Source organism: Ovis aries, chromosome 1 (genome assembly GCF_016772045.2).
Source record: "Ovis aries strain OAR_USU_Benz2616 breed Rambouillet chromosome 1, ARS-UI_Ramb_v3.0, whole genome shotgun sequence".
Classification (NCBI taxonomy): domain Eukaryota; kingdom Metazoa; phylum Chordata; class Mammalia; order Artiodactyla; family Bovidae; genus Ovis; species Ovis aries.
The window spans coordinates 70,643,038-70,669,611 of NC_056054.1; the positions used below are offsets into that span (position 1 = coordinate 70,643,038).

The window sequence follows — 26,574 nt, forward strand, 5'->3', positions numbered from 1 at the left end:
CCAGAGCACTGCAGTTCTTGACAGTTTGATTTTACTGAACTCAGGACAGTTTAACAAGGAGAAATGAGTAAACCTCTAGTAGCCACTTGCTCCATGCACATACCAACCTGAGTTTAGATACTTTGGACACATCAGTAATGCCTTTGTCTTTTTCCTGCAGTGTCAAATGGAAAGACTCCCAACTCTGTACCCCTCATAAATCACTTAACCTCTGAGAACTCATTTTTCTCTACATAAGATAAGGATAATACCACCAGTTTCATTGAGTTGTGGATGAGATAATGTGTATAAAGTTCCTTCACACTTTGGACACTGGAGTGTACTCCTTTCAGATGTCTTTATACTTTCTTAGATGACCCTAGGGACACTTTATAGTTTGGGTCTCCAGAATCTTTTAATTCTAAAACCTGCTAATTGAAAGAAACAGCTTATTAAATGTCTTTGACAGGTTTATGTCTAATTAAGTTTCCAGACTGTGTTTCAGATCTTCCAATTAGCACAAGAGCAAATAATGCCTGTGGTAGAATTGGGAGGGTGGGGAAACCCCCATAATCTTTATCACTTCTTCCAATGCATGGTATTATTAATCCTGTGTTACCATGGAAGCCCTTCAGATAAACGCCACAGTGGAAGAAGTGCGTAACTAACAAACAGCTGAAACTTTCCTCCTTTAGTTGTAGGTATCCCTCCATATTGTGAAACAGATGTCTTAATTTCTTTATAAGCACTTAGATAGGTCTCAGAGGTCAGTGTTGCTGTTTTTTTTTTCCTTTTGGCTAAAAAATCTCAGGGAACTATTTGTTGGGCTCTATTCCAGAATATTTTTACCAAGAAAAAACTTCAGACCCATCTTTATTACCACAACCAGCCAATCGGTAGTCATTTGGTATTAACAGCATCGAAAAAGCAAGAGAGTTCCAGAAAAACATTTATTTCTGCTTTATTGACTATGCCAAAGCCTTTTAAAGCAGAAGTAGATGTTTTTCTGGAACTCTCTTGCTTTTTCGATGATCCAGTAGATGTTGGCAATTTGATCTCTGGTTCTTCTGCCTTTTCTAAATCCAGCTTGAACATTTGGAAGTTCATGGTTCATGAACTGTTGAAGCCTGGCTTGGAGAATTTTGAACATTATCTTGCTAGCGTGTGAGATGAGTGCAATTGTGCGGTAGTTTGAGCTTTCTTTTGCATTGCCTTTCTTTGGGATTGGAATGAAAACTGACCTTTTCCAGTCCTGTGGCCACTGCTGAGTTTTCCAAATTTACTGGCATATTGAGTGCAGCACTTTCACAGCATCATCTTTTAGGATTTGAAATAGGTCAACTGAAATTCTATCACCTCCGCTAACTTTGTTCGTCGTGATGCTTCCTAGAATTATGTATTCATGCAAAGTACTATGCACAGTACTAGTAGCAGTAACCCTACCTGCTCACAAGCTAGTTTTTGAGGGTGAAATAAGAATCACATAGAATTGATATGAAAAGGACAAAGTTAGCCATGTAAAATTAAAATAGTATTGTTAACAGGGCTTCCCTGGTGGCTCAGATGGTAGTGTCTGCTTGCAACGATTGGGACGATACCTCGGAGAAGGAAATGGCAAGCCACTCCAGTACTGTTGCCTGGAAAATCCTATGGATGGAGGAGCCTGGTAGGCTACAGCCCATGGGGTCGCAAAGAGTCAAACATGGCTGAGCGACTTCACTTTACTTTACTTTTACTTTATTAATAGTGCCTAGTTTACGTTAATGTGGGAGAGAATTCACTTACTTGACCATTTCCCCTTTACTCAGTGCCTGTCATCAACTTTATAATCACATTACATAGAAGAAAGAATGAAGAACAGCTAAGTTATGTACATACTTTCTGAATATTCTTCTTTTGCATCTTAGAGACTCTTCTGATTAGATTAATGTGGAGTATTTTCCTATCTCATATATAAAAATCTATTTTGATACTAACATTAGTTTTAATTTCTTAATTCTAAATACTAAGATTTTCCAATCTTATTATGAAAATAAACTCAGGAAATTTCTTTCTGGGCCAGCTCAGCTTCTTCCAAAATATACTAGAGCATATAAAGATATAACTACATTGAATCAGTATTTTGACCATAGTAATACTAAGAGTGGGTTTCCTTTGGTGGCTCAAATGGTAAAGAATCTGCCTTCAGTGCGAGAGACCCAGATTTGATCCCTGGGTCAGGAAGATCCCCTGGAGATAGTAAGAGTAGTATGAGGTCACTCTTTGCAGTTATTCCTATAAATACGCCAACAAATAATTATCTCTTCAGAGAGATTTGGGCTTCCCTTGTGGCTCAGCTGGTAAAGAATCCGCCTGCAATGTGGGAGACCTGGGTTCAATCCCTGGGTTGGGAAGATCCCTTGGAAAAGGGAAAGGCTACCCACTCCAGTATTCTGGCCTGGAGAATTCCATGGACTGTATAGTCCATGGGGTCTCAAAGAGTCGGATACGACTGAGCAACTTCTACTTCACTTCACTTTAGATAGATTAAAGCCAGGAAGTCCATTTGCTCTCTAGATAATAAATAAATATAGTCTTAAGAGCATTTACTTAACTGTACTGATGTGAAGGAGCATAACAGGAAAAAGTAATTAAGACATTTGGATCCTTTATTCAACTCTGCTACTCAGCTCTGTTACGTTGGGCAAATAGTTTAATCTCTCGGATATATTTTCCTCATATGTAAATAAAGAGGTTGATTTTTGAAGTCCCTGCTAGCCAGGAGGGTCTATGATTAGATTTCAATTTACATTGCATTCATGGGGTAGATTAAGAGGAATACGGAAGAGATTAGAGTGAACAGGAAAATGAGCCTGAGGGGAAGAAAGCCAAGAAGTCAAAGAGAGAAAGTATAAATGCATACTTAGCACTGTTCTAGCGAATTTTCAGGTTAAAAATATGAATTTGTTGTTATTCAGTTGCCTAGTCGTGTCCTACTTTTTGCAACGGCATGGATTGCAGCCCACCAGGCTGCCCTGCCTTCACTATCTCCCAGACTTTGCTCAAACTCATATCCATGCTAGCTAACCATCTCATCCTTTGTTGCCCTCTTCTCCTTTTGCTTTCAGTCTTTCCAGCATCAGGCTCTTTTCCAGTGAGTCACCTTCGCATCAGGTGGCCAAAGTATTGCAGCTTCATCATCAGTCCTTCCTATGAATATTCAGGGTTGATTTCCTTTAGGATTAACTAGTTTGATCTCCTTGCTATCCAAGGGACACTCAAGAGTCATCTCCACCACCACAGTTCCAAAGCGTCAGTTCTTTGCTCTCAGTCTTCTTTTTGGTGCAACTCTCAAATCTGTACATCAGTCAGTCAGTTCAGTTGCTCAGTTGTGTCTGACTCTCTGCGACCGCATGGACTGCAGCACGCCAGGCCTCCCTGTCCATCATCAACTCGCGGAGTTTATTCCTGTCCATTGAGTCAGTAATGCCTGTACATGACTACTGGAAAAACCATAACTTTTGACTATATGGACCTTTGTTGGCAAAGGGATGTCTCTGCTTTTTAATATGCTGTCTAGGCTTATCATAGCTTTTCTTCCAAGGAGCATCTTTTTAATTTCATGGCTGCAGTCACTGTCCACAGTAATTCTGGAGCCCGAGAAAATAAAATCTGTCATCCTTCTACTTTTTCCCCATCTATTTGCCATGAAGTGATGGGAGCACATGCCATGATCCTCATTCTTTGAATGTTGAGTTTTATGCCAGCTCTTTGACTCTTCTTTCACTGTAATCAACATTTTCTTTTTTACTTTCTGCCATTAGAGAGCTATCATCTGCATATCTGAGATTGTTGATATTTCTCCTGGCAACTTTGATTCCAGCTTGTGATTCATCCAGCCCAGCTTTTCACATGATGTACTCTGTGTATAAGTTAAATAAGAAGGTTGACGATATACAGCCTTGATGGACTCTTCACCCAGTTTTGAACCGGTCAGTTTTCCATGTCTGGTTCTAACTGTTGCTTCTTGCCCTGCATACAGGTTTGTCAGGAAAAAGTTAAGGTGGTCTGTTATTCCCATCTGTTTAAGAATTTTCCACAGTTTGTTGTGATCCACACAGTCGGAGGCTTTAGTGTCGTCAGTGAAATAGAAGTAGGTGTTTTTCTGGAATTCCCTCACTTTCTTCGTAATCCAGTGAATGTTGACAATTTGATCTCTGTCTCCTCAGCCTTTTCTAACTCCAGCTTGTACATCTAGAAGTTCTTGGTTTATGTATTGATAAAGCTTACCTTGAAGGATTTTGAACATTACCTTTTTGAGCATGTGAAATGAGTGCAATTGTATGATTGTCTGAACATTCTTTGGCATTGTCTTTCTTTGGGTTTGGAATGAAAACTGACCTTTTTCAGTCCTGAAGTTACTGCTGAGTTTTCCAAATTTGCTGACATATTGAGTGCAGAACTTTAATAGCATCATCTTGTAGGATTTGAAATAGCTCAGCTGGACTTCCATCACCTCCACTAGCTTTGTTCATAGTTCAGTTCAGTCGCTCAGACATGTCTGACTCTTTGTGACCCCATGAATCACAGCACGCCAGGCCTCCCTGTCCATCACCAACTCCCAGAGTTCACTCAGACTCATGTCCATCGAGTTGTTACGCCATCCAGCCATCTCATCCTCTGTCATCCCCTTCTCCTCCTGCCCTCAATCTTTCCCAGCATCAGGATCTTTTCCAATGACTCAACTCTTTGCATGAGGTGGCCAAAGTATTGGAGTTTCAGCTTTAGCATCAGTCCTTCCAATGAACACCCAGGACTGATCTCCTTTAGGATGGACTGGTTGGATCTCCTTGCAGTCCAAGGGACTCTCAAGAGTCTTCAACACCACAGTTCAAAAGCATCAATTCTTCGGTGCTTGGCTTTCTTTATAGTCCAACTCTCACGTCCATACATGACCACTGTTAAAACCATAGCCTTGACTAGACGGACCTTTGTTGGCAAAGTAATATCTCTGCTTTTCAGTATACCATCTAGGTTGTTCATAGTAATGCTTCCTAAGGCTCACTTGACTTCACACTCCAGGGAAAATATGAATATATGTACATAAACACTGTCTCTATTTTTTTTATTTTCAAATTGAGTGGTGCCTTTTTTTAGTTTTTATTTTTAACATTTGGATCTTCCCAACCCAGGGATCGAACCCAGGTCTCCTGCATTGCAGGTGGATTCTTTACCAGCTGAGCCACAAGGGAAGCCCAAGAATACTGGAGTGGACAGCCTGTCCTTTCTTCAGCCGATTTTCCCAACTCAGGAATTCAACCAGGGTCTCCTGCATTGCAGGCAGATTCCTTACCAACTGAGCTATCAGGGAAGTCCCTTAATTTTTATTTTTAACACTTTATTGAAGTATAACCAAATTACAGTGTTGTGTTAATTTCTCCTGTATAGGACAGTGGTTTATATACATGTGTGCTTATGACTGAAAGATCCCAGGAAAGTGAAAGTGTTAGTTGCTTAGTTGTATCCAACTCTTTGGGACCCCTGGATCATAGCCCACCAGGCTCCTCTGTCCATGGGGATTCTCCGGACAAGAATACTGGAGTAGGTTGCCGTTCTCTTCTCCAGGGATCTTCCTGACCCAGGGACTGAATGTGGGTCTCCTGCGTTGCAGGAGGGTTCTTTGTCGTCTGAGCCACCAGGGTAGCCCTTGTGGAATATATGTAAATATATATACACACACACAGATACATATATATATGTGTATATATATTTCTTACCATTACAGTTTATCACAGGATATTGAATATAGTTCCATGTGCTATATGCAGCAGGTCCTTATTGTTTATTTATCCTATTATATAATAGTTTGCAAGACTATTTCTGCTCTTGATTCTCTGTTTTGCTAATCATATCCACTGGTCTCAGTACAAAGGATGAATTGTCAGCTTCAGGGGTAAGATACTGCATTATTGGTGTGAGGGCAGAGGGAAAGTGGCAGGAAGTGGCCAGGATAGTAGGTAGCAAGGACAACAATGAAAGTAAATCACCGGAGAATCTGAACCAGGGCAAAAGAGTATGACTAAATAAAACTAGATTTAAAGTTGTTTATCCCAAGCTGTAGTCTGTGCTTTACCGTTAAGTAGCCACTGAATTACCCTGGGCTCAAGTTTGAGATTTAGAAAGCAGTACTGAACATATAGAGGCTAATGTGATACAGAAATGAAAATCTGTAGGATCCCCAAAGTACAAATGAAATGGACAGGAATGTGGAATGAAGGGATGGGTAGGAAATTGGGTCATCAATATGGATGCTATTGGAATATCAGAAATTATATAATTAAACAGGGAATATGTTAGATAATATACAGGTATAAAGTTTGTGTCAGACCTTGAGTCACAGAACAGATCCGTTCTAATGTAACTTTATTTTGGATCTGTGAAATCGGTTTAATTGTGCTAAGAATGCATACTGTTTTAAAGGACTCCTTACAGAAAGCAATTGTACTGTAATTAATTTTTTAATAAATACAATATTCTTTATTGAGTTTACTTGAAGACATAAAGTTCAGATACACGAATATGACCACAGTTGTTAACATCATTACTGTATTTAATATTATTGTGGGAACACTAGCCAGTGAAATCAAAGAGAAATTGTGATTACTTGAGTAATAACTCTTCTTCCCACTAAGTATATTTTTACTCACGTTGTACCCCTAGTTCCAAGCTCAACATTGCTCAGTTAGTGAGTTAAATGAATGAATAATGATAGCCACCAGTTCTGAGCACTGTGTTGAATGTTTTATTTACATTTTGTTTCATGTTCTCAGTTCAGAGTCGTGTAATTACTTCAGAGTCATGTAATTACTCAGGGATCAAAGCTAGTCAATGATACTGGGCTAGGTGGGAGATACAGAGATTTATAAAAAGATCCTGCACTTAGTCTTCTAAAAGCTGAATAAATGCTTTAACCAAACATAGAAAACATTGACATACTATTTGTGCATAGTTAATAGCAGTAGTTTTGTTTGGGCTGATATATCATATGCTGTTTTAATGCAATGATATAGCACTTTTTATTGATATAATGCAGTTCTTTTTTTTTTTTGAGTTTAAAAGAATCTGAGTCATTTGCATCGTGAAATGTTCCCATTGCTAAGTTGCTTCAGTCGTGTCCGACTCTGTGTGACCCCATAGATGGCAGCCCACCAGGCTCCACCATCCCTGGGATTCTCCAGGCAAGAATACTGGAGTGGGTTGCCATTTCCTTCTCCAATGCATGAAAGTGAAAAGTGAAAGTGAAGTCGCTCAGTCGTGTCCGACTCTTAGCAACCCCATGGACTGCAGCCTACCAGGCTCCTCCGTCCATGGGATTTTCCAGACAAGAGTACTGGAGTGGGGTGCCATTGTTCCCATTAGTTGTACCCTTTACATTAGAATTTCAGGTTGAGCAAGGGTCACTCTTCTGAAAACTCCACAGTTTTCAAGAGGAAGAGGAAAATAATTGATAAAGCATAGCTCTGTGGCAAGAATAATTCTAATTTAATCGAAAGACTTTCTAAATAAATAGAACAGTTCATGTGGTTGCAAAGAGTCGGACACAGCAACTAAGTACTGAAAATGATGTCATAGCTTTTGGAACTTCCATCTCTACATGATGAAATTAAGGAGATAAAACCATACCAAAATGCTTTTTATAAGTAAAAACTGTGGCTCTCTGTAAGTAAAAAATATTTTAGTCCTTTAAAAAAAAAGACTGTTCAAAAGGTTTTCTCATAAGTTATGTAGGAGATGAGATAATTTGAAGAATAAAACATCAGAAGAAAATATGTAGTGTTAGCATGTAGCTTTCTCCTCACCACTCTTCAGATAGAAAATATATCAGCACCTGGAAAACTTCACATAAGAATATGCACAATAAAATGATGCCATTGGATCTTTCACTGAAAGATCATGTTAAAAAAGGTCAAATTTTGTTTTCATTTTTATAATTACTGGTCACTAGTGTATGTACTGTTTATTTCATTTTAGAGTATTTTTATTATGTATGCTGAATGGTCTCAATGGACATGAGTTTGAGCAAGCTCTGGAAGATGGTGAAGGACAGGGAAGCCTGGTGTGCTGCAGTCCATGAAGTTGCAAAGAGTCAGAAACAATTGAGCGACTGAACCACAACAAAATGCTAGTTTATGTTAAAATAACCATGTATGTTTCGCATTTTATAAATTTATGTTTGTAGTTGCCATTTTGTAGTAAATTTTATATTTATAGAAATGTATTTATGATCTATATTTTAAATGATTTAGTTTCACTTATTTCTTTTTAAAGAAATTGCTGGATTCCAAACACTTAAAAATACTGTAATTAAAACTGGTTATTTTAATATTAAATGAAGTAGATGCAGAAATAAAGACTGGTATTAAAATTAGTATTTTAGTACTGAATCAAGTAAATACTGAAAATAAATACTTCTGTAGTAAAAACTGCACATATTCATTGCATATACTCTTTGCATGTATGGTTGTAGTGGTTCAGTTGCTAAGTTGTGTTTGACTCTTTGCGACCCCATGGACTGCAGCACACCAGGTTTCCCTGCTCTTTACTGTCTCTTGGAGTTTGTTCAAACTCATGTCGGTTCAGTTGGTGATGCCATCCAACCATTTCATTCTCTGTTGCCCGCTTCTCCTCCTTCCCTCATCACAGCATCAGGGTCTTTTCCAGTGACTCTGCTCTTCGCATCAGGTGGCCAAAGTATTGGAGCTTCGGCATCAGTGCTTCCAGTGACTATTCGGGGTTGATTTCCTTTGGGATTGACTGGTTTAATTTCCTTGCTGTCCAAGGGAGACTCGAGTCTTCTCCAGCACCACAGGTTGAAAGCATCAGTTCTTTCACGCTCAGCCTTCTTTATGGTCCAGCTCTCAAATGTGTACAAAACTGCTGGATAAACAAGAGCTTTGACTATATGGAACTTGGTTGGCAAAGTGATGTCTCTGCTTTTTAATTTGCTTTCTAGGTTTGTCATAGTTTTTCTTCCAAGGAGCAGGTGTCTCTTAATTTCATGACTGCAGTCGTGTCTGCAGTGATTTTTGAGCCCAAGAAAATAAAACCTGCCACTGTCTTCACTTTTTCCCCATCTATTTGCCATGAAGTGATAGAAAAGATGCCATGATCTTCTGTTTTTGAATGCTGAGTTTTAAGCCAGTTTTTCCATTGTCCTCTTTCGAATTCATCAAGAGGCTCTTTTGTTCCTCTTTACTTTTTGCCATTAGAGTGTTGTCAATCTGCATATCTGAGGTTATTGATGTTTCTTCCGGCATTCTTGATTACAGCTTGTTACTCACCCAGCCCGGCATTTTGCATGATATACTCTGCATGGAATTTGAATAAGCAGGGTGACAGTACATAGCCTTCATGTTTCCTTTCCCAGTTTTGAACCCTTTTGTTGTTCCATGTCCAGTTCTAACTGTTGCTTCTTGACTTGCATACAGGCTTCTCAGGAGATAGGTCAGGTGGTCTGGTATTGCCATCTCTTCAAGAATTCTCCACAGTTTGTTGTTATCCCCACACTCAAAGGCTTTGGTGTAGTCAGTGAAACAGAATAGATGTTTTTCTGGAATTTTCTTGCTTTTCCTATGATCCAGCAGATGTTGGCAATTTGATCTCTGGTTCCTCTGCCTTTTCTAAACCCAGCTGTACATCTAGAAGTTCTCTGTTTAATACTGCTGAAGCCTAAGTTGAAGGATTTTGAGCATTCTCTTGCTAGCATGTGAAAAGAGTATAATTGTATGGTAGTTTGAACATTCTTTGGCATTGCCCTTCTTTGGGATTGGAATGAAAACTGACCTTTTCCAGTCCTGTGGCCACTGCTGAGTTTTCCAGATTTTCTGACGTATTGAGTGCAGAACTTAACAGCATCATTTTAGGATTTGAAATGTCTAAGCTGGACTTCAATCACCTCCACTAGCTTTTTTCATAGTTCTGTTTCCTAAGGCTCAGTTGACTTCATACTTCAGGATTTCTGGCTCTAGGTGAGTGACCACACCATCATGGTTATCCAAGTCATTAAGATCTTTTTTTGTATATGTATGACATACATATACATGCACCTTTTTGTGTATGTATCGTATGTTTTGTAAAAAACAAAAAGAACAACACATAACTGAAAATGTACACTTCATAAACTATGCTTTATATTTGAGTGTTCAGAGAAAAGAGCATTCTAGTGAATTCAGTTATTTTAGAAGCATATGGAATAATACTTTAAAAATTTGTCACCTTTCTGAAAATATTTTATATAAAAGTTTTTATGTGATCTGTCATTTAGAAATTTGTAGCTTGAAAATAAAAACCCTCCGAGTGACTTAAGAACCGTATCACTTGCTTTCTGTGTGCATATAGTAAAACTATTTCAGAAATTAATCAGACGGTCTTTGTTCTAATAAGCTGGTTATTTTTAAGAGAGGTACTCTAAGTATTGAACTGAAAAAGGGCATTTGCTCAGAATAGGAAGAGTTCATGCTGCTGCATCCTGCATGGTTTTATATCTAGTTACTAATCCATTCTGTTCAGTAGAATTTGTAGGTTGTCCACATACAATTTCTGTGTCATATATTTGGTTAACAAGTATAGAGGGAATTTGGACAATAGCATACTTAGTTTTGGTAGCCACTTCTGTTATTTCTTAGAAAATGAACCGTATAGACTTAGGTGATACCTTTCATTTTGATAGTAGCTGATTTTAACAGAAGTTTTCAGAATTACTTCATTTTCTTTCTTCCTGCTTTTGATTATATAGTTTATTCTCCTTGGAATGCCGTCTTCTCTTGTTTCTAGGTATTCATATCCTACCTGTTTTTCAGGACTTAGAGTTTATCTTTTTACCCATAGCATCTTGCCCAGTGGTGAAAGATTTGAAAATTTTCCTTTTAAGAATAGGAACAACACAAGTATACCTTCTTTCATTACTTTTGTTCAGTGTAGTACTGGGAGTTTGTGCCAGAGAAATTATGCAAGAAAGGAAATGAAAGATACCCAAATCTGATCAACATAAGTAAAATTATCTCTGTTCACAGGTGACATGATCTTATATATAAGAATCACTAAATATTCCAGAAAAAACTTTAAAAACGAATAGAAACAAACTCAGCAAAATTATAGGGTACAAAATCAGCACTCCCAACTCGGTTGGATTTCTACACACTAACAATGAACAATTTGAAAGAAAATTAAGAAAATAATTTCAGTTATAATTGCATCAAGACGACTACTTAGGAATGAATAACTGAGGAGGTGGAAGAGTTATCTATTGAAAACAAAAAAACATTGCTGAAAGAAATTAACAAGATACAAATAAATAGATGTCCATACTAGCCAAAGAGCAACCCAAACCATTGCTCTTGCCTGGAAAATCTCATGGACAGAGGAGCCTGATAGGCTACAGTCCATAGAGTCGCAGAGTTGGACACAACTGAGTGACTTCACTCACTATACTAGCCAAAGCATTTTATAGATTCAGTGCAGTCTCTATCAAAATCCCCATGAAGCTTTTTTGCAGAATAGAAACATCAATTCTAAAATTCATATAAATTCTCAAGGGATACCAAGGAGCCAAGAGAATGCTGAAAAAGAAGAATGTACTTTGAGAGCTGACATTTACTGCTTTCAAGACTTATTACAAAGGTACACTATGGTACTGGAATACAGACAGACATTAAAAACTGATGGAATAGCATAGAAAGCCCAGAATAAACCCTCACCTGCATGATTAAATTATTTTCAATAAAGGTGCCAACTACTTTCAGTGGGACCTCTTCAGCTGGGAAAGCTGAATAGCCACGTGCCAAAGAATGAATATGAATCTTTTCTTACAACATGTAAAAAATAATGAGTCAGTGTTCACATGAATCAAGATCTAAATGTAGAAGCTAAAATTATAAAAAGCCTTCGAAGAAAACATGGGAAAGTTTCATGACATAAGATTTGGCACTGATTTCTTGGATGTGATACCAAAAACAGATATCAAAAGAGAAAATAGGTAAATTGGACTTCAAAATTGGACTTGATAAAAATTGAAAACTTCTGTGCATTAAAGAATGCTATCAACATAGTAAAAAGGTCCAGAGAATGGGAGAAAATACTTGCAAAAAAATATATATGAATAGGGATTAACATGCAGAATATGTATCTCTTACAACTCGGCAACAACAAACCCAAACAACCCCATGAGAAATGGGTAAAGCATTTGAATAGACATTTCTTTAAAGAAGATATACAGTAAAAAAAAACTAAAAAAAAAAAAAAAAAAAAGATATACAGTTGACCAGTAAGCACGTGACATGATATTCAGTGTCACTAATCATTAGAGAAATGCAATTCTAAATTACAGTTTGACCTTAAAGGGGGAAGAAGGGCAGAAGAAAGGAAGATTGAGTAAAAGCATCTTAGGCTACAGTGAAGTTCTAAAGAGAGTTTGACAAGGAGGAATTTATCAAGGAGTTTTTGGGCCAAATTCATCTGTTGGAAGATTCCTTGGTCTCCCTCAACCAGATCTTTCTTCATATACCTGCCTTCCTTGCTGTGTGGGAACAGTTGGTGGTGGAAAGCCTGGTAGCTGGGGCACTGGTCAGCTAGTTGCCTGTGGTTAGAAATCGTGAGAGCCATATTCTCATAACCACAGCACCATCTTCTTATAAATTATTTTTTACTTTTTGTGAAAAATTATGGCCTGCTAAATTATTGTCTTTAAAAGACATTGCTCTGTTAATTAAGGACTTGGTATTCATTTATAAACCATACTTGGAGAGATTGAAGAATTGTTATATTTTTGTGTTGTTATATATATGTTTTTATGTATTTGAGGCTTATTGATTTAAATTATCTTTGCAAAAGAGGGAGAGATGCTCTTTTTTTCCTCTTCAAGTCTCTTAATACTGCTGCTGCTGCTAAGTCGCTCCAGTCATGTCCCACTCTGTGTGACCCCATAGATGGCAGCCCACCAGGCTCCACCTTCCCTGGGATTTTCCAGGCAAGAACACTGGCGTGGGTTGCTTTTCCTTCTCCAATGCGTGAAAGTGAAGTCGCTCAGTCGTGTCCGACTCTTAGCGACCCCATGGACTGCAGCCTACCAGGCTCCTCCATCTGTGGGATTATCCAGGCAAAAGTACTGGAGTGGGGCACCATTGCCTTCTCTGTCCTCTTAATACTACTGTATCCTTATTTTTAATTAATGACCTTGCCTCCTATTTTACTGAAAAGAATAGAAGTGATCACAAGAGAATTTTCTATAAGCTACTACCACCAGGCTGTCTAAACTTGTGTCCATTTACTCTGCCTTCTGTTCTGTTACTGAACTACCTGTAACAACTGCCTGTGGTTTTAGCAAAGATTAGTCCCTTCACTTAGGCGTGCATCTGCTTTTACCTACTCAGTCTTCATTGCTCCAGTTCTTCCTTCTATATTATCAGTTTTTCTTTTATTTGTATTATTTCTGTTAGCATATGATCATATTATTTCTTATATCTAAAACCCACCTACATTTAACCTCACTTCTTTCTTTAGCTAATTATCCTGTATCTCTTCTCTCCTTGAAAGCAGAGTTCTTGAAAGTGGTGTCTGTATACACTTTCTAATTTCTTTCTTCCTAATCTTTAAAAAATCCATTGTAGTCAGACTTTTGCCCTTACTACTTCAATAAAACTCTGCTCTTGTTAAGGTTGTCAGTCATCTGCATATTGCTAAATCCTGGTGGTCAGTTTTCAGTCCTCATATTACTTTGAGTAGCACTTGACTGGAAAAGGTCAGTTTTCATGCCAATCCCAAAGAAAGGCAGTGCCAAAAAATGTTCAAACTACCGCACAATTGAACTCATCTCACATGCTAGCAAAATAATGCTCAAAATTTTCCAAGTCAGGCTTCAACAGTATGTGAACTGTGAACTTCCAGATGTGCAAGATGTTCAAGCTGGATTTAGAAAAAGCAGAGGAACCAGAGATCAAATTGCCAACAGCCACTGGATCATCGAAAAAGCAAGAGAGTTCCAGAAAAACGTCTACTGCTTTATTGACTATGCCAAAGCCTTTGACTCTGTGGATCACAATAAACTGTGGAAAATTCTTAAAGGGATGGGAATACCAGACCACCTGACCTGCCTCTTGAGAAACCTGTATGCAGATCAAGAAGCAACAGTTAGAACTGGACTTGGATCAACAGTCTGTTTCCATATCAGGAAAGGAATACGTCAAGGCTGTATATTGTAACCCTCCTTATTTAACTTATGTGCAGAGTACATCATGCGAAATGCCTGGCTGGATGAAGCACAAGCTGGAATCAAGATTGCTGGGAGAAATACCAAAAACCTCAGGTAGGCAGATGACACCACCCATTTGTCAGAAAGCGAAGAACTAAAGAGCCTCTTGATGAAAGTGAAAGAGGAGAGTGAAAAAGTTGGCTTAAGACTCAACATTCAGAAAACAAAGATCATGGCATCTGGTCCCATCACTTCATGGAAAATAGATGGGGAAACAGTGGGAAGAGTGACAGACTTTATTTTTCTGGGCTCCAAAATCACTGCAGATGGTGACTGCAGCCATGAAATTAAAAGATGCTTACTCCTTGGAAGAAAAGCTATGACCAACCTAGACAACCTATTAAAAAGGGGAGATATTACTTTACCAACAGAGGTTTGTCTATTCAAAGCTATGGTTTTTCCAGTAGTCATGTATGGATGTAAGAGTTGGACTATAAAGAAAGCTGAGTGCCCAAGAATTGATGCTTTTGAACTGTGGTGTTAGAGAAGACTCTTGAGAGTCCCTTGGACTGCAAGGAGATCCAACCAGTCCATCCTAAAGATATCAGTCCTGAATATTCATTGGAAGGACTGATGCTGAAGCTGAAACTCCAGTATTTGGCCACCAGATGGGAAGAACCGACTCCTTGGAAAAGACCCTGATGCTGGGAAAGATTGAAGGCAGGAGAAGGGGACGACAGAGGATGAGATGGTTGGATGGCATCACTGATATGGTGGACGTGATTTGAGTAAGCTCCAGGAGATGGTGATGGACAGGGAAGCCTGGCGTACTGCAGTCCATGGGGTTGCAAAGAGTTGGACGCGACTGAGAGACTGAACTGACTGACAAAGTAGATCATTTTCTCCTTGAAATAATACATTATTCATGTGGTTTCCAAGATACCAAACTCTTCTGGTTTTATATTTAACCTCACTGGTCATTCCTTCTCAATGTCTCTTGCTGGTTCCTCCTCAATCCTTTGACCTCTAATTGTTACGCAACAGAGCTTAATTGAGATTGCATCCAGGATCATGTTTTACCATATGTCTTTGGGGAGACCACTTCTGTTGAATTTCAGGAATGTTATTTAAGCACCTATTCAACATGTCCACCTGGATGTCCAAGGATATCAAACATAACTGTAAAACCAAAATATTTGCTTTTAATTGACCAAACTTGTTCATTTGTTCTCCCAGTTTAGTTCAAAGCACTATATCCCTCTAGATCATTGTGCTCAGAATTGATGTCTCTCTTTCACAGCGCATACACAAAACACTGTAAAATTTTATTGGCATGGCTTTCAGAATATATCCAAAATCTTACCAATTTATACCACTCTGCTGCTTCTACCCTGGACTAGCCAGCTTATCTCTGGTATGGGTTATTGCAGTAGCCTGTCTCAATGTCCCTCTCGCTTTGAAACATTTTTTTATGAGCATAGATGCCAGAGTGATCTGTTTAAAAACCTGTGAGGCTATGCTCAGGACCATGCAGTGTGTTTTCATCTCACTCTGTCTTAAAGCCAAGTCCTTATAATGGAAAGTAAGGCATGTGTGATCTGCATTCTGACCCCCCACACCTACATTTCAGCTGTTACTACTCTTCTCTTTCTCCTGTTCATTCAGCAGAGGTTGCTTATTCTTGCTCTTCCTGGAATACATCAAGCATATGCAGGCTTAGAGTCTTGCATATTTTAACAACCAAACCGGAAACTGTATTAGTTCTTTAGGTAAGCAGAAGCAGTAAGGGTATGTATGGACTGTTACTCAAAGTAATAGGCAGAAAGGCAGAATAAAAACACAAAAATTTGGTTGGAGAATAATGAAATAGGTTCTGAGTGCTTCTCTTAAGTGAGGTAAGAAGCAAGATGACTAGCTGAGAGTGAGATAGATAGGATATGGTCTAAGTTTAAGTGAAGAAGCAAGGTTTAAGATAGTTGGTTAGGGTAATGGCGGAGTGAATGGCTTCAGGCTAAGTAGCATTAAAACCTATTAAGTTAATAGGCACAGACTTAAAAGAATGACCTGTCAGCATAGTTATTTCTTTTTCTTTTTTTAAATGTTGCTTTAGTGGGGTGGGAAAGGGTTGATGAAGAATTAAATATAAAACTAGGGTTGAAATCTGACAAAGCGAGAGGGCAAGGACATTCAAACTCTTTGTAAGGAGTGATCATAGTGATGACTTAGAAATCCAAGCTGTAAAGATGGAGATGAAAACAGGAGTGGGGCGAGGAATAGTAATAATATGTGAGGATCCATGGATTGAGGTCACTTGAGGAGACAGAATTACAGACTTCGGGGTACTAGACATACTCAGTTGATAGGGCTAGCTATCTGAGAAATGAGATTCTTTAAATTTCTTGGGGAGGGAGGAGTGAGGCTAATGGCAATGGAGATGACTATTGGATTGAGTTCCTATGGTAGTAGAGGAGAAAGTTCTATGAAGTAAAAAATATACAGAGGGATGTTGGAAGGATAAATAACCTGGATAGATTCAAAAGTCACTAAGAGCTTAATATGTGAGTTTCCCAAATAAGTTTGCATCTGTCTTTTAAAAAATAAAACCACAAGAAAATCCAAATAACTAAGGTAATTTTTAAAAACTTAGAATGTTCATCAGCTTACTTTGGAGGCAGATACTGTTGACCCTAAATTGTAAATTGATTTCTCAGATGAAGAAATTTCCACAGTCCCTTATGAATCAGAGAATGAGAAAAGTCAGTTCTGTTAGATCTTAAAAACGTTTTCAGTGGTACTTTGGTATTCAGAAGTGCTGGAAGCATGTTGGCAGAAAATTGGAGCCATAGAGTAAGCCCAAACTAGGACAGCAAAGTCATTATTCTGCTTTTTAGTGAAGAAAGTCTTTTTTTAAATAGTTGTGACCCTTGATACTTTACTAAAAGCACTTTCCTGGAACTTCATTTGGATGCAAGGCTTTACCAAAGTAATTAGGAAAACAAGGATTGAATATTTAGTAGTAACTTCTAAAACTTTACCATATTTTGTGATACATAAGACAGTTCTTTTTATTTACATTACATTAACTATATCACTATATAGATAACAAAATTGAGTAAATATAGTATTTATTACTACCTTATTTCTCCAAGTAGAATCTTGGAGCATCGTATAATTCATTTGATTTACGCTGAATGGTGTAGACATTTAAGTTGGTCTTGATGCCAGCCTTAATTTAGAATGTTTTCCTTGTGCTCCCAAATGAATAAGGGAAAATAACTTTAAACAGTTTACAAAATTAAAAGACAGTGCCTGAAGGAAACAAGAACTTTCTTGGGTTTAAAAATGAAACGGTAAGATTTAATCACTGTACACCTCTGATGGAGATAAACATTTCACAGAACCTATGGTAAGAGTAAATTAGAAAAGGAAGTAAGGTGATGACTAAGGCACAGAAATGGAAGAAATTGGACTGGCTATAGTAATCTAGAATAAGTCCTAGAAATAAGAGCATTGCTAAAAGTGGAAAGAATAAGGAAGTGAGAATAAGTTACCTATTTTGACAATATTTTTATTTCTTACTATAGGTGGTTTCAGATTGATGCTTAATTCTTTAGTTTGTCTTTCCACAACATTTTCTAGCAGGGAGACGTATGAAGGCTTTAGGAGGTATTACTTTTGAAGAACTGAAGTCTTAGGATTCTGATTCTAATTTTTTTATTTGAGCTTTGTACTTTATTTTGTGATAGTAAGAGTCATTCCTCCATGTCCAGCCATATTCTCTCATGCTTCCAAATTGTTTTGCAGACTAATGCTAAGACTACTAAAGAAAGGGTAAATGACTTCTTATCAGAAATGTTGTAAAGAGTGGTTATGACATTCAGTATGTGTTTGTATTAGGCAGTTTCTAACATTGAGATTTTTGATTTGTTCCTTTCATCAAAGTTTCCAGTGACCAAAAAATTTTTCCAGTCTTATATTTCTCTCCTGATAAAAGAAATGCATCATTTTAAGTAATACTATTCACAACTGTTACTCATTTGGATACTAAGAGTATAAAACTGGCAGTGATTTTAAAAGATAATCTCTCTAGCTAGTTACGTGTGAGCAAGTCAGGTAAGCATTCTGGGCATCAGCTTCGATATTTATAAAATATAATTACTATATACTTATTTATCAAATAATAGCATGTTTTGGTAGAAAGAAAATGAGATTGGAGCCAGAGGTTGAAGTCTTTAATTTCAGAAACTGAGTTTTTGCATTTGTAAAATGCTTTATCAGTAGAGTTTTGCAGGTCTTATCTGGTAATATATGTGAAACTTTGTAAGTTCAAAAGTATATATATTATAAATAGAATGGTTATTCACTCAGGGAGTAAGTGCCTTGTATGTGCTGGGCTGTGTGATGAAGTTCACTTTGTTATCTTTTCTGATTTTAAAATTTATTAAGTCACTGGATTCCATAAAAATATTAAAATCATTATGAATAAATGAATTTATTTGTTTTTGTTTGTTTCACTGCTTATTTTTTAATTTTTTGAAAATTTATTGAGTATAGTAGATTTATAATGTGTTTAATTTTTGGTATACAGCAAGGTGACTCAATTATACATAATTATTTTTTAAAATTTTCCATTATGGTTTATCATAGGATATAGGACCTTGTTGTTTATCCATCCTGTTTGCTTTTGCTAATCTAAAACTCCCTGCCCCTCTCTTCTTTGCAGCCACAAGTCTATTCTCTATACCTATGAGTCTGTTTTTGTTTCATAGGTATATTTATTTATGTCATATTTTAGATTCCACACATTAGTCATATCCTATAGTATTTGTCTTTCTGACTTCTCTCAGTATGATAATCTCTAGGTCCATTCATATTGCTGCAAATGCCATTATTTAATTTTATTTTTTTAGTGGCCACGTAGTATTCCATTTTGTGTGTGTACCATATCTTCTTATACATTCATCTGTTGATGGACATTTAGTTTGCTTCCATGTCTTGGCTATTTTGAATAGTGATTGGGGTGCATGTTTCCTTTTGAACCATATTTTTCTCTGGATATATGCCCAGGAGTGGGATGGCTGGATCATACAGCAACTCTAACTCTAGTTTTTTCAGAAACCTCCATACTATTTTCCATAGTGAAGTGGAAGTCGCTCAGTCATGTCCGACTGTTTGCAACCCCATGGACTATATAGTCGTAGAATTCTTCATGACAAAATATTCGAGTGAGTAGCTTTCATAAGGAACCTTCCCAAACCAGGGATCAAACCCAGGTCTCCCATGCTGCAGGTAGATTCTTCACCAGCTGAGCCACCAGGGAAGCCCTGTTTTCCGTAGTGGCTGTACTAATTTACATTTCCCCCAATAGTGTAGAAGTGTTCCCTTTTCTTTACACCTCGTAATGGGCAAATTTGGCCTTGGAATGCAGAATGAAGCAGGGAAAAGACTAATAAGAGTTTTGCCAAGTAAATGCACTGGTCATAGCAAACACCCTCTTCCAGCAACACAGGAGAAGACTCTACACATGGACATCACCAGATGGTCAACACCAAAATCAGATTGATTATATTCTTTGCAGCCAAAGATGGAGAAGCTCTATACAGTCAACAAAAACAAGACCAGGCGCTGACTGTGGCTCAGATCATGAACTCCTTATTACCAAATTCAGACTTAAATTGAAGAAAGTGGGAAAACCACTAAACCATTCAGGAATGACCTAAATCAAATCCCTTATGATTCTACAGTGGGAGTGAGAAATAGATTTAAGGGCCTAGATCTGATAGATAGAGTGCCTGATGAACTATGGAATGAGGTTTGTGACGTTGTACAGGAGACAGGGATCAAGACCATCCCCATGGAAAAGAAATGCAAAAAAGCAAAATGGCTGTCTGGGGAGGCCTTACAAATAGCTGTGAAAAGGAGAGAGGTGAAAAGCAAAGGAGAAAAGGAAAGATATAAGCATCTGAATGCAGAGTTCCAGAGAATAGCAAGAAGAGATAAGAAAGCCTTCTTCAGGGATGAATGCAAAGAAATCGAGGAAAAGAACAGAATGGGAAAGACTAGAGATCTCTTCAAGAAAATTAGAGATACCAAGGGAACATTTCATGCAAAGATGGGCTCGATAAAGGACAGAAATGGTATGGACCTAACAGAAACAGAAGATATTAAGAAGAAGTGGCAAGAATACACAGAAGAACTGTACCAAAAAGATCTTCATGACCCAGATAATCACGATGGTGTGTTCACTCACCTAGAGCCAGACATCCTGGAATGTGAAGTCAAGTGGGCCTTAGAAAGCATCACTACGAATAAAGCTAGTGGAGGTGATGGAATTCCAGATGAGCTGTTTCAAATCCTGAAAGGTGATGCTGTGGTAGTGCTGCACTCAATATACCAGCAAATTTGGAAAACTCAGCAGTGGCCACAGGACTGGAAAAGGTCAGTTTTCATTCCAATCCCAAAGAAAGGCAATGTCAAAGAATGCTCAAACTACCACACAATTGCACTCATCTCACATGCTAGTAAAGTAATGCTCAAAATTCTCCAAGCCAGGCTTCAGCAATACGTGAACTGTGAACTTCCAGATGTTCAAGCTGGTTTTAGAAAAGGCAGAGGAACCAGAGATGAAATTGCCAACACCCACTGAATCATGGGAAAAGCAAGAGAGTTCCAGAAAAGATCTATTTCTGCTTTATTGAGTATGCCAAAGCCTTTGACTGTGTGGATCACAATAAACTGTGGAAAATTCTTCAAGAGATGGGAATACCAGACCACCTGACCTGCCTCTTGAGAAGTCTGTATGCAGGTCAGGAAGCAACACTTAGAACTGGACATGGAACAACAGACTGGTTCCAAATAGGAAAAGGTGTATGTCAAGGCTGTATATTATCACCCTGCTTATTTAACTTATATGCAGAGTACATCATGAGAAATGCTGGACTGGAAGAAACACAAGCTGGAATCAAGATTGCTGGGAGAAATATCAATAACCATAGATATGCAGATGACACCACCCTTACAGCAGAAAGTGAAGAGGAACTAAAAAGCCTCTTGATGAAAGTGAAAGAAGAGAGTGAAAAAGTTGGCTTAAAGCTCAACATTCAGAAAACGAAGCTCATGGCATCTGGTCCCATCACTTCATGGGAAATAGATGGGGAAACAGTGGAAACAGTGTCAGACTTTATTTTTCTGGGCTCCAAAAACACCACAGATGGTGACTGCAGCCATGAAATTAAAAGACGCTTACTCCTTGGAAGAAAAATTATGACCAACCTAGATAGCACATTCAAAAGCAGGGACTTTACTCTGCCGACTAGGGTCCGTCTAGTCAAGGCTATTGTTTTTCCTGAGGTCATGTATGGATGTGAGAGTTGGACTGTGAAGAAGGCTGAGCGCCGAAGAATTGATGCTTTTGAAGTGTGTTGTTGGAGAAGACTCTTGAGAGTCCCTTGGACTGCAAGGAGATCCAACCAGTCCATTCTGAAGGAGATCAACCCTGGGATTTCTTTGGAAGGAATGATGCTAAAGCTGAAACTCCAGTACTTTGGCCACCTCATGCGAAGAGTTGACTCATTGGAAAAGACTCTGATGCTGGGAGGGATTGGAGGCAGTAGGAGAAGGGGACGACCTAGGATGGGATGGCTGGATGGCATTACGGACTCGATGGACGTGAATCTGAGTGAACTCCGGGAGTTGGTGATGGACAGGGAGGCCTGGCGTGCTGTGATTCATGGGGTCGCAAAGAGTCGGACACGACTGAGCAACTGAACTGAACTGAAGAACTATGGATAGAGGTTCGTAATATTGTACAGGAAGCATTGACCAAAACCATCCCAAAGGGAATGAAGTGCAAAAAGGCAAAGTGATTGTATGAGGAGGCTTTACAAATAGCTTAGGAAATAAGAGAAGCAAAAAACAGGATGAAAGGGAAAGGTATACCTAAATGAATGCAGAGTTCCAGAGAATACCAAGGAAAGACAACAAGGCCTTCTTCAATAAACAATTCAGAAGGACATAGAAGAAAAGAACAGAATGGGAAAGACTAGAGATTCCTTCAAGCAAATTTGAGATATCAAAGGAGCATTTGATGGAAAGATGGGTAAAATAAGGACAGAAACAGTAAAGACCTAATAGAAACAGAAGAGATCAAGAGGAGATGGCAAGAATACACAGAAGAACTATACAAAAAAGGTCTTAATGATGCAGATAACCACGATGGTGTGGTCACTCACCTAGAGCCAGACATCCTGGAGTGTGAAGTCAAGTGGACCTCAGGAAGCACTGCTGCCAGTAAAGCTCGTTGAAATGATAGAATTCCAACAAAACTATTTAAAATCCTAAAAGATGATGCTATTAAAGTGCTGCACTCCATATGTCAGCAAATTTGGAAAATCCAGCAGTGGCCACACGACTGGAAACGGTCAGTCTTCATCTCAGTTCTGAAGAAGGGCAGTACTAAAGAATGTTCAAACTATCAGACAGTTGTACTCATTTCCCATGCTAATAAGGTTATACTCAAAATTGTTCAAGCTAGGCTTCAGCAGTATGTGAACCAAGAACTTCCAGATGTACAAGCTGGGTTTAGAAAAGGCAGAGGAACTGAGATCAAATTGATAGCATTCACTGGATCATAGAAAAAGCAAGGGAATTCCAGAAAAACATCTACTTCTGTTTCATTGACTACCCCGAAAACTTGTGGATAATAACAAAATGTGGAAAACTCTTATTAAAGAGATGGAAATATCAGACCATCTTACCTGTCTCCTAAGAAACCTGTATACAGGTCAAGAAGCAACATTTATGACCTTACATGGAGGAACTGGTTCAAAATTGAGAAACGAGTACGACAGGGCTCTATACTGTTACCCTGTTTATTTAACTTATATGCAGAGTACCTCATATGAAATGCTGAGCTGGGTGACTTACAGCTTGGAATCAAGATTGCTGGGAGAAATATAAACAACCTCAGATATGCAGGTAATAGATGGCCTTCTAATGGCAGAAAGCAAAGAGGAACTAAAGAACATCTTGTTGAGGGTGAAAACTGGCTTAAAACTCAGCATTAAGAAACCAAGATCATGGCATCTGGTCCTGTCACTTCATGACAGAAGTGGAAACAGTGATGATTTCCTCTTTTTGGGCTCTAAAATCTCTGTGGATGGTGACTGCAGCCATGAAATTAGAAGCTTTTCTTGGCAGGAAAGCTATGACAAACCTAAACTGTGTATTAAAAAGCAAAAACATCACTTTGATGACAAAGGTTCGTATAATCAAGGCTGTGGTCTTTCCATTAGTTATGTATGGATGTGCGAGTTGGACCATAAAGAAGGCAAAGTGCCATATAATTGATGTTTTTGAATTGTGGTACTATAGAATACTCTTGAGGAACTCTTGGGCTGCAAGATCAAACCAGTCAATCCTAAAGGAAATCAACCCTGAATATTCATTAGAAGGACTGATGCTGAAGTTGAAGTTCCAGTATTTGGCCGTCTAATGCGAACAGCTGACACTGGAAAAGACCTTGGTGCTGGGAACGATTGAGGACAAAAGGAGAGGAGGGCAGCAGAGAATGAGATGGTTGGATGGCATCACTGATTCAGTGGCTATGAACTTGGGCAAACTCTGAGATGGTGAGGGACAGAGAGGCCTGGCATGCTGCAGTCCAAGAGTCACAAAGAGTTGGACACGGCTTGGCTATTAACAACAAAAAGGAAAGATGTGAAGATTATTCTCAACAGGAAGAACAGTGTTTTATGAAAAAACCGTGTAATAACCCCTGATAAAGCACTGTAGTAATAATTTCCTTTAGAAAGAATATTGAGATATGGTTGTAATTTATTCACTTCATTTCTAGGTAAGTAAAGGAAATTAAAGCGAGAAGTCTGCAGAATATTACAGTATATGTTTACTTTGATTAATTTTATAAAAACAGTATCTTTGAAATATAGTTGATAGACTTTTTACAGTATTTCCAAATAAAATGGGGAGGGACTGTTGAAAAGCTTTGTTTCACTCAGGTTTTCTGTTTTTCTCCTGTTTTTGTTTACCTTTAATAAGTGGCTGTTAGCAATATGCTTTCCTAGCAGGTGTTTTCAAGAAAATATAATGTTTCTTTAAGATAAAAGGGAAACTTTAATGAATAGCTGCTTTTCCAAAGAAACTTGAGCTATGGAAAAAACATTTTGATGATGAATGTTTGGAAATGCATCCATCAGAATAGAATTTTGTTGCTGAAAGTGATATATGTCACCTACAAATATTATATCTTGGAAAACATTTCAAAATAAATTTATTGCTTGTTTTAAAGTCTGTGAAGAAGGAGATGTGTGTGCTGGGGGAGGGAAAGAGGGAGACTTATTTATAAGGAGTTGGGTCACATGATTTTGGAGGTTTGGCAAGTGCAAACTGCAAGGTAGGGCCAGGGAAGAGTTGCAGTTCTAGCCAAAGGCACTCTGCTCGAAGCCTGCTTGAAAGCCTACCAGCATCATTTCTTCTTGAAGGAAGGTCAGTTTTTGTTCTATTAAGTCCTTCTACTGATTGATGAAGCCCACCCATATTATGAAGGGTATTGTGCTTTACATATTCCAGACTAAGCAGTTTACATATTAATATTTTATCCAAAAATACCTTCACAGAAACATCCAAGATAATATTTGACTGAATATCTGGGCACTATTGCTCAGCTAAATTGACACAAAATCATATTACAGTCATTTTCAGTGGAGTTTGAAACTCTTTGTTAAAAATATAGAGTATTTTCTGATTAGTTTGTTAAAATAACACTGACATTTAACCAAATTTTGACATAAAATGGAATTGGAAGGTATAGTCAACAGTTGACTTTTTCCATTTAGATCTTTTTATATCTTTGTGAGGTGTCATTTATTTCCCCAGCTGTGACAGTCACTGAATTTAGTCTAAATGTTTCAGTTTATAACCTAGGCATTCAGATTGCTTTGCCATTAAATATTAAACCAAGATTTTAGAAGTAAGCATGTCAAATTCACTGCTTTTATTAAAATTGTTGTTTCATACTGATACTTTAATAAGTTATGGCCCCAAGGCTTTTGCTTTTTCATTAAAGAAGTGAAAAAAGAACGATTTAAAATAATGCTTATCTCCACTAGGGACAAGAGAACAGAGCTAATGGGGGGGGATCATTAAGTTGAGCTATGCTACATAAACCCTTGATGACCTAGGCTCTGACTCCCATGGCAGGTTGTGTGGAAGCTGCAGGCATCATCGACAAAGTCAGTGTTACGACAGGAGGGTGAGCCCCCAGCAAGGCGAGCTGTCCTACCTGCTGGCTGGCTGGACTGTATGCTCATGGAGGGCAGGGCTGGGGCTGAGTGTTCCTCTTTGTCCCCAAGGAACTTGGCAGATGGCAAGTGCTCAGTAAAATATTGTAAGTTAATAAACAGGTTAAAAAATGTTTATTTCACTTCCGTTTCTTTTTAAAATTTCTATTTTTGTGGGTTTCATAATTATGTAATACAGTGGCATAGTATATATAATTATAGGTAATATACATACAGGAATATTCAGAAATTTTACTGATTGGGGTATATAATACATAATAAAACATTTTTGGAGATTTCATCTAGAAGATAAAGAAGTTTAATGTTAAATTTGATGAAGAGGATGATGGGAAGAAGTCTTAAAGCACTTTGGGAAATGAAGGGTAATTGTTTTCAGCTTGGACTTTTCTTTTTCTGGAATGTTTTGTTGTTATTGGGAGTTTTTCAGTTTGAAATAGAATTCACATTTATAGTGGGAAATATTAACTGACATACCAATTAAATTTACTGAGCAGTGCATTCTCTTGCTGTTTTCAAATCTGCTTTGGTAGCCAAATAATAATGGAAAAGTGCATGAAAGAATAGAATTAGAGTAGTAATACCAGAGTATGAAAGCTGGGTGAATTCTGTCTCTGCTGTTTAGTTAGACTTTACTTTTATAAATAGAATTTTATAATGATTTAAAGTAGGGAAAGAAGGGACTTCCGTGGTGGTCCAGTGATTAAGACTCCATGCTTCAGGGGTGTGGGTTTGATTCCTGGTCAGGGAACTAAGATTCCTCATGCCACTTGATGTGCTCAAAATTATATTTTTTTTACGTAGGGAAAGAAAAGGCAGATATTTTGAAATGATTTATTTGTAAATAACACATGTGATTAAACCATGGGTGATTTGGAAAGATAAAACAACTAGAGATATAGAAAGGGATGATACCTGAATGTTCTGAATATTGAAATTTAGCATTTTGATCTCTGAATATGTTTAATATGGGAGATGTAGAGAGCACCAAGTTATTAGCCAATTTGGAAATTATTCTTGAAGAATAGGAAATGATGCTTTTTCAGGCAACAGGTA

General features: G+C 38.0%; 1 protein-coding gene across 3 annotated transcripts in view; it reads left to right on the plus strand.

Annotated features, from left to right (window-relative positions):
* Positions 1–26,574, plus strand: part of FNBP1L (formin binding protein 1 like) — a 113,462-nt gene that overhangs the window by 29,847 nt on the left and 57,041 nt on the right. The gene's annotated exons all lie outside the window — the stretch shown is intronic.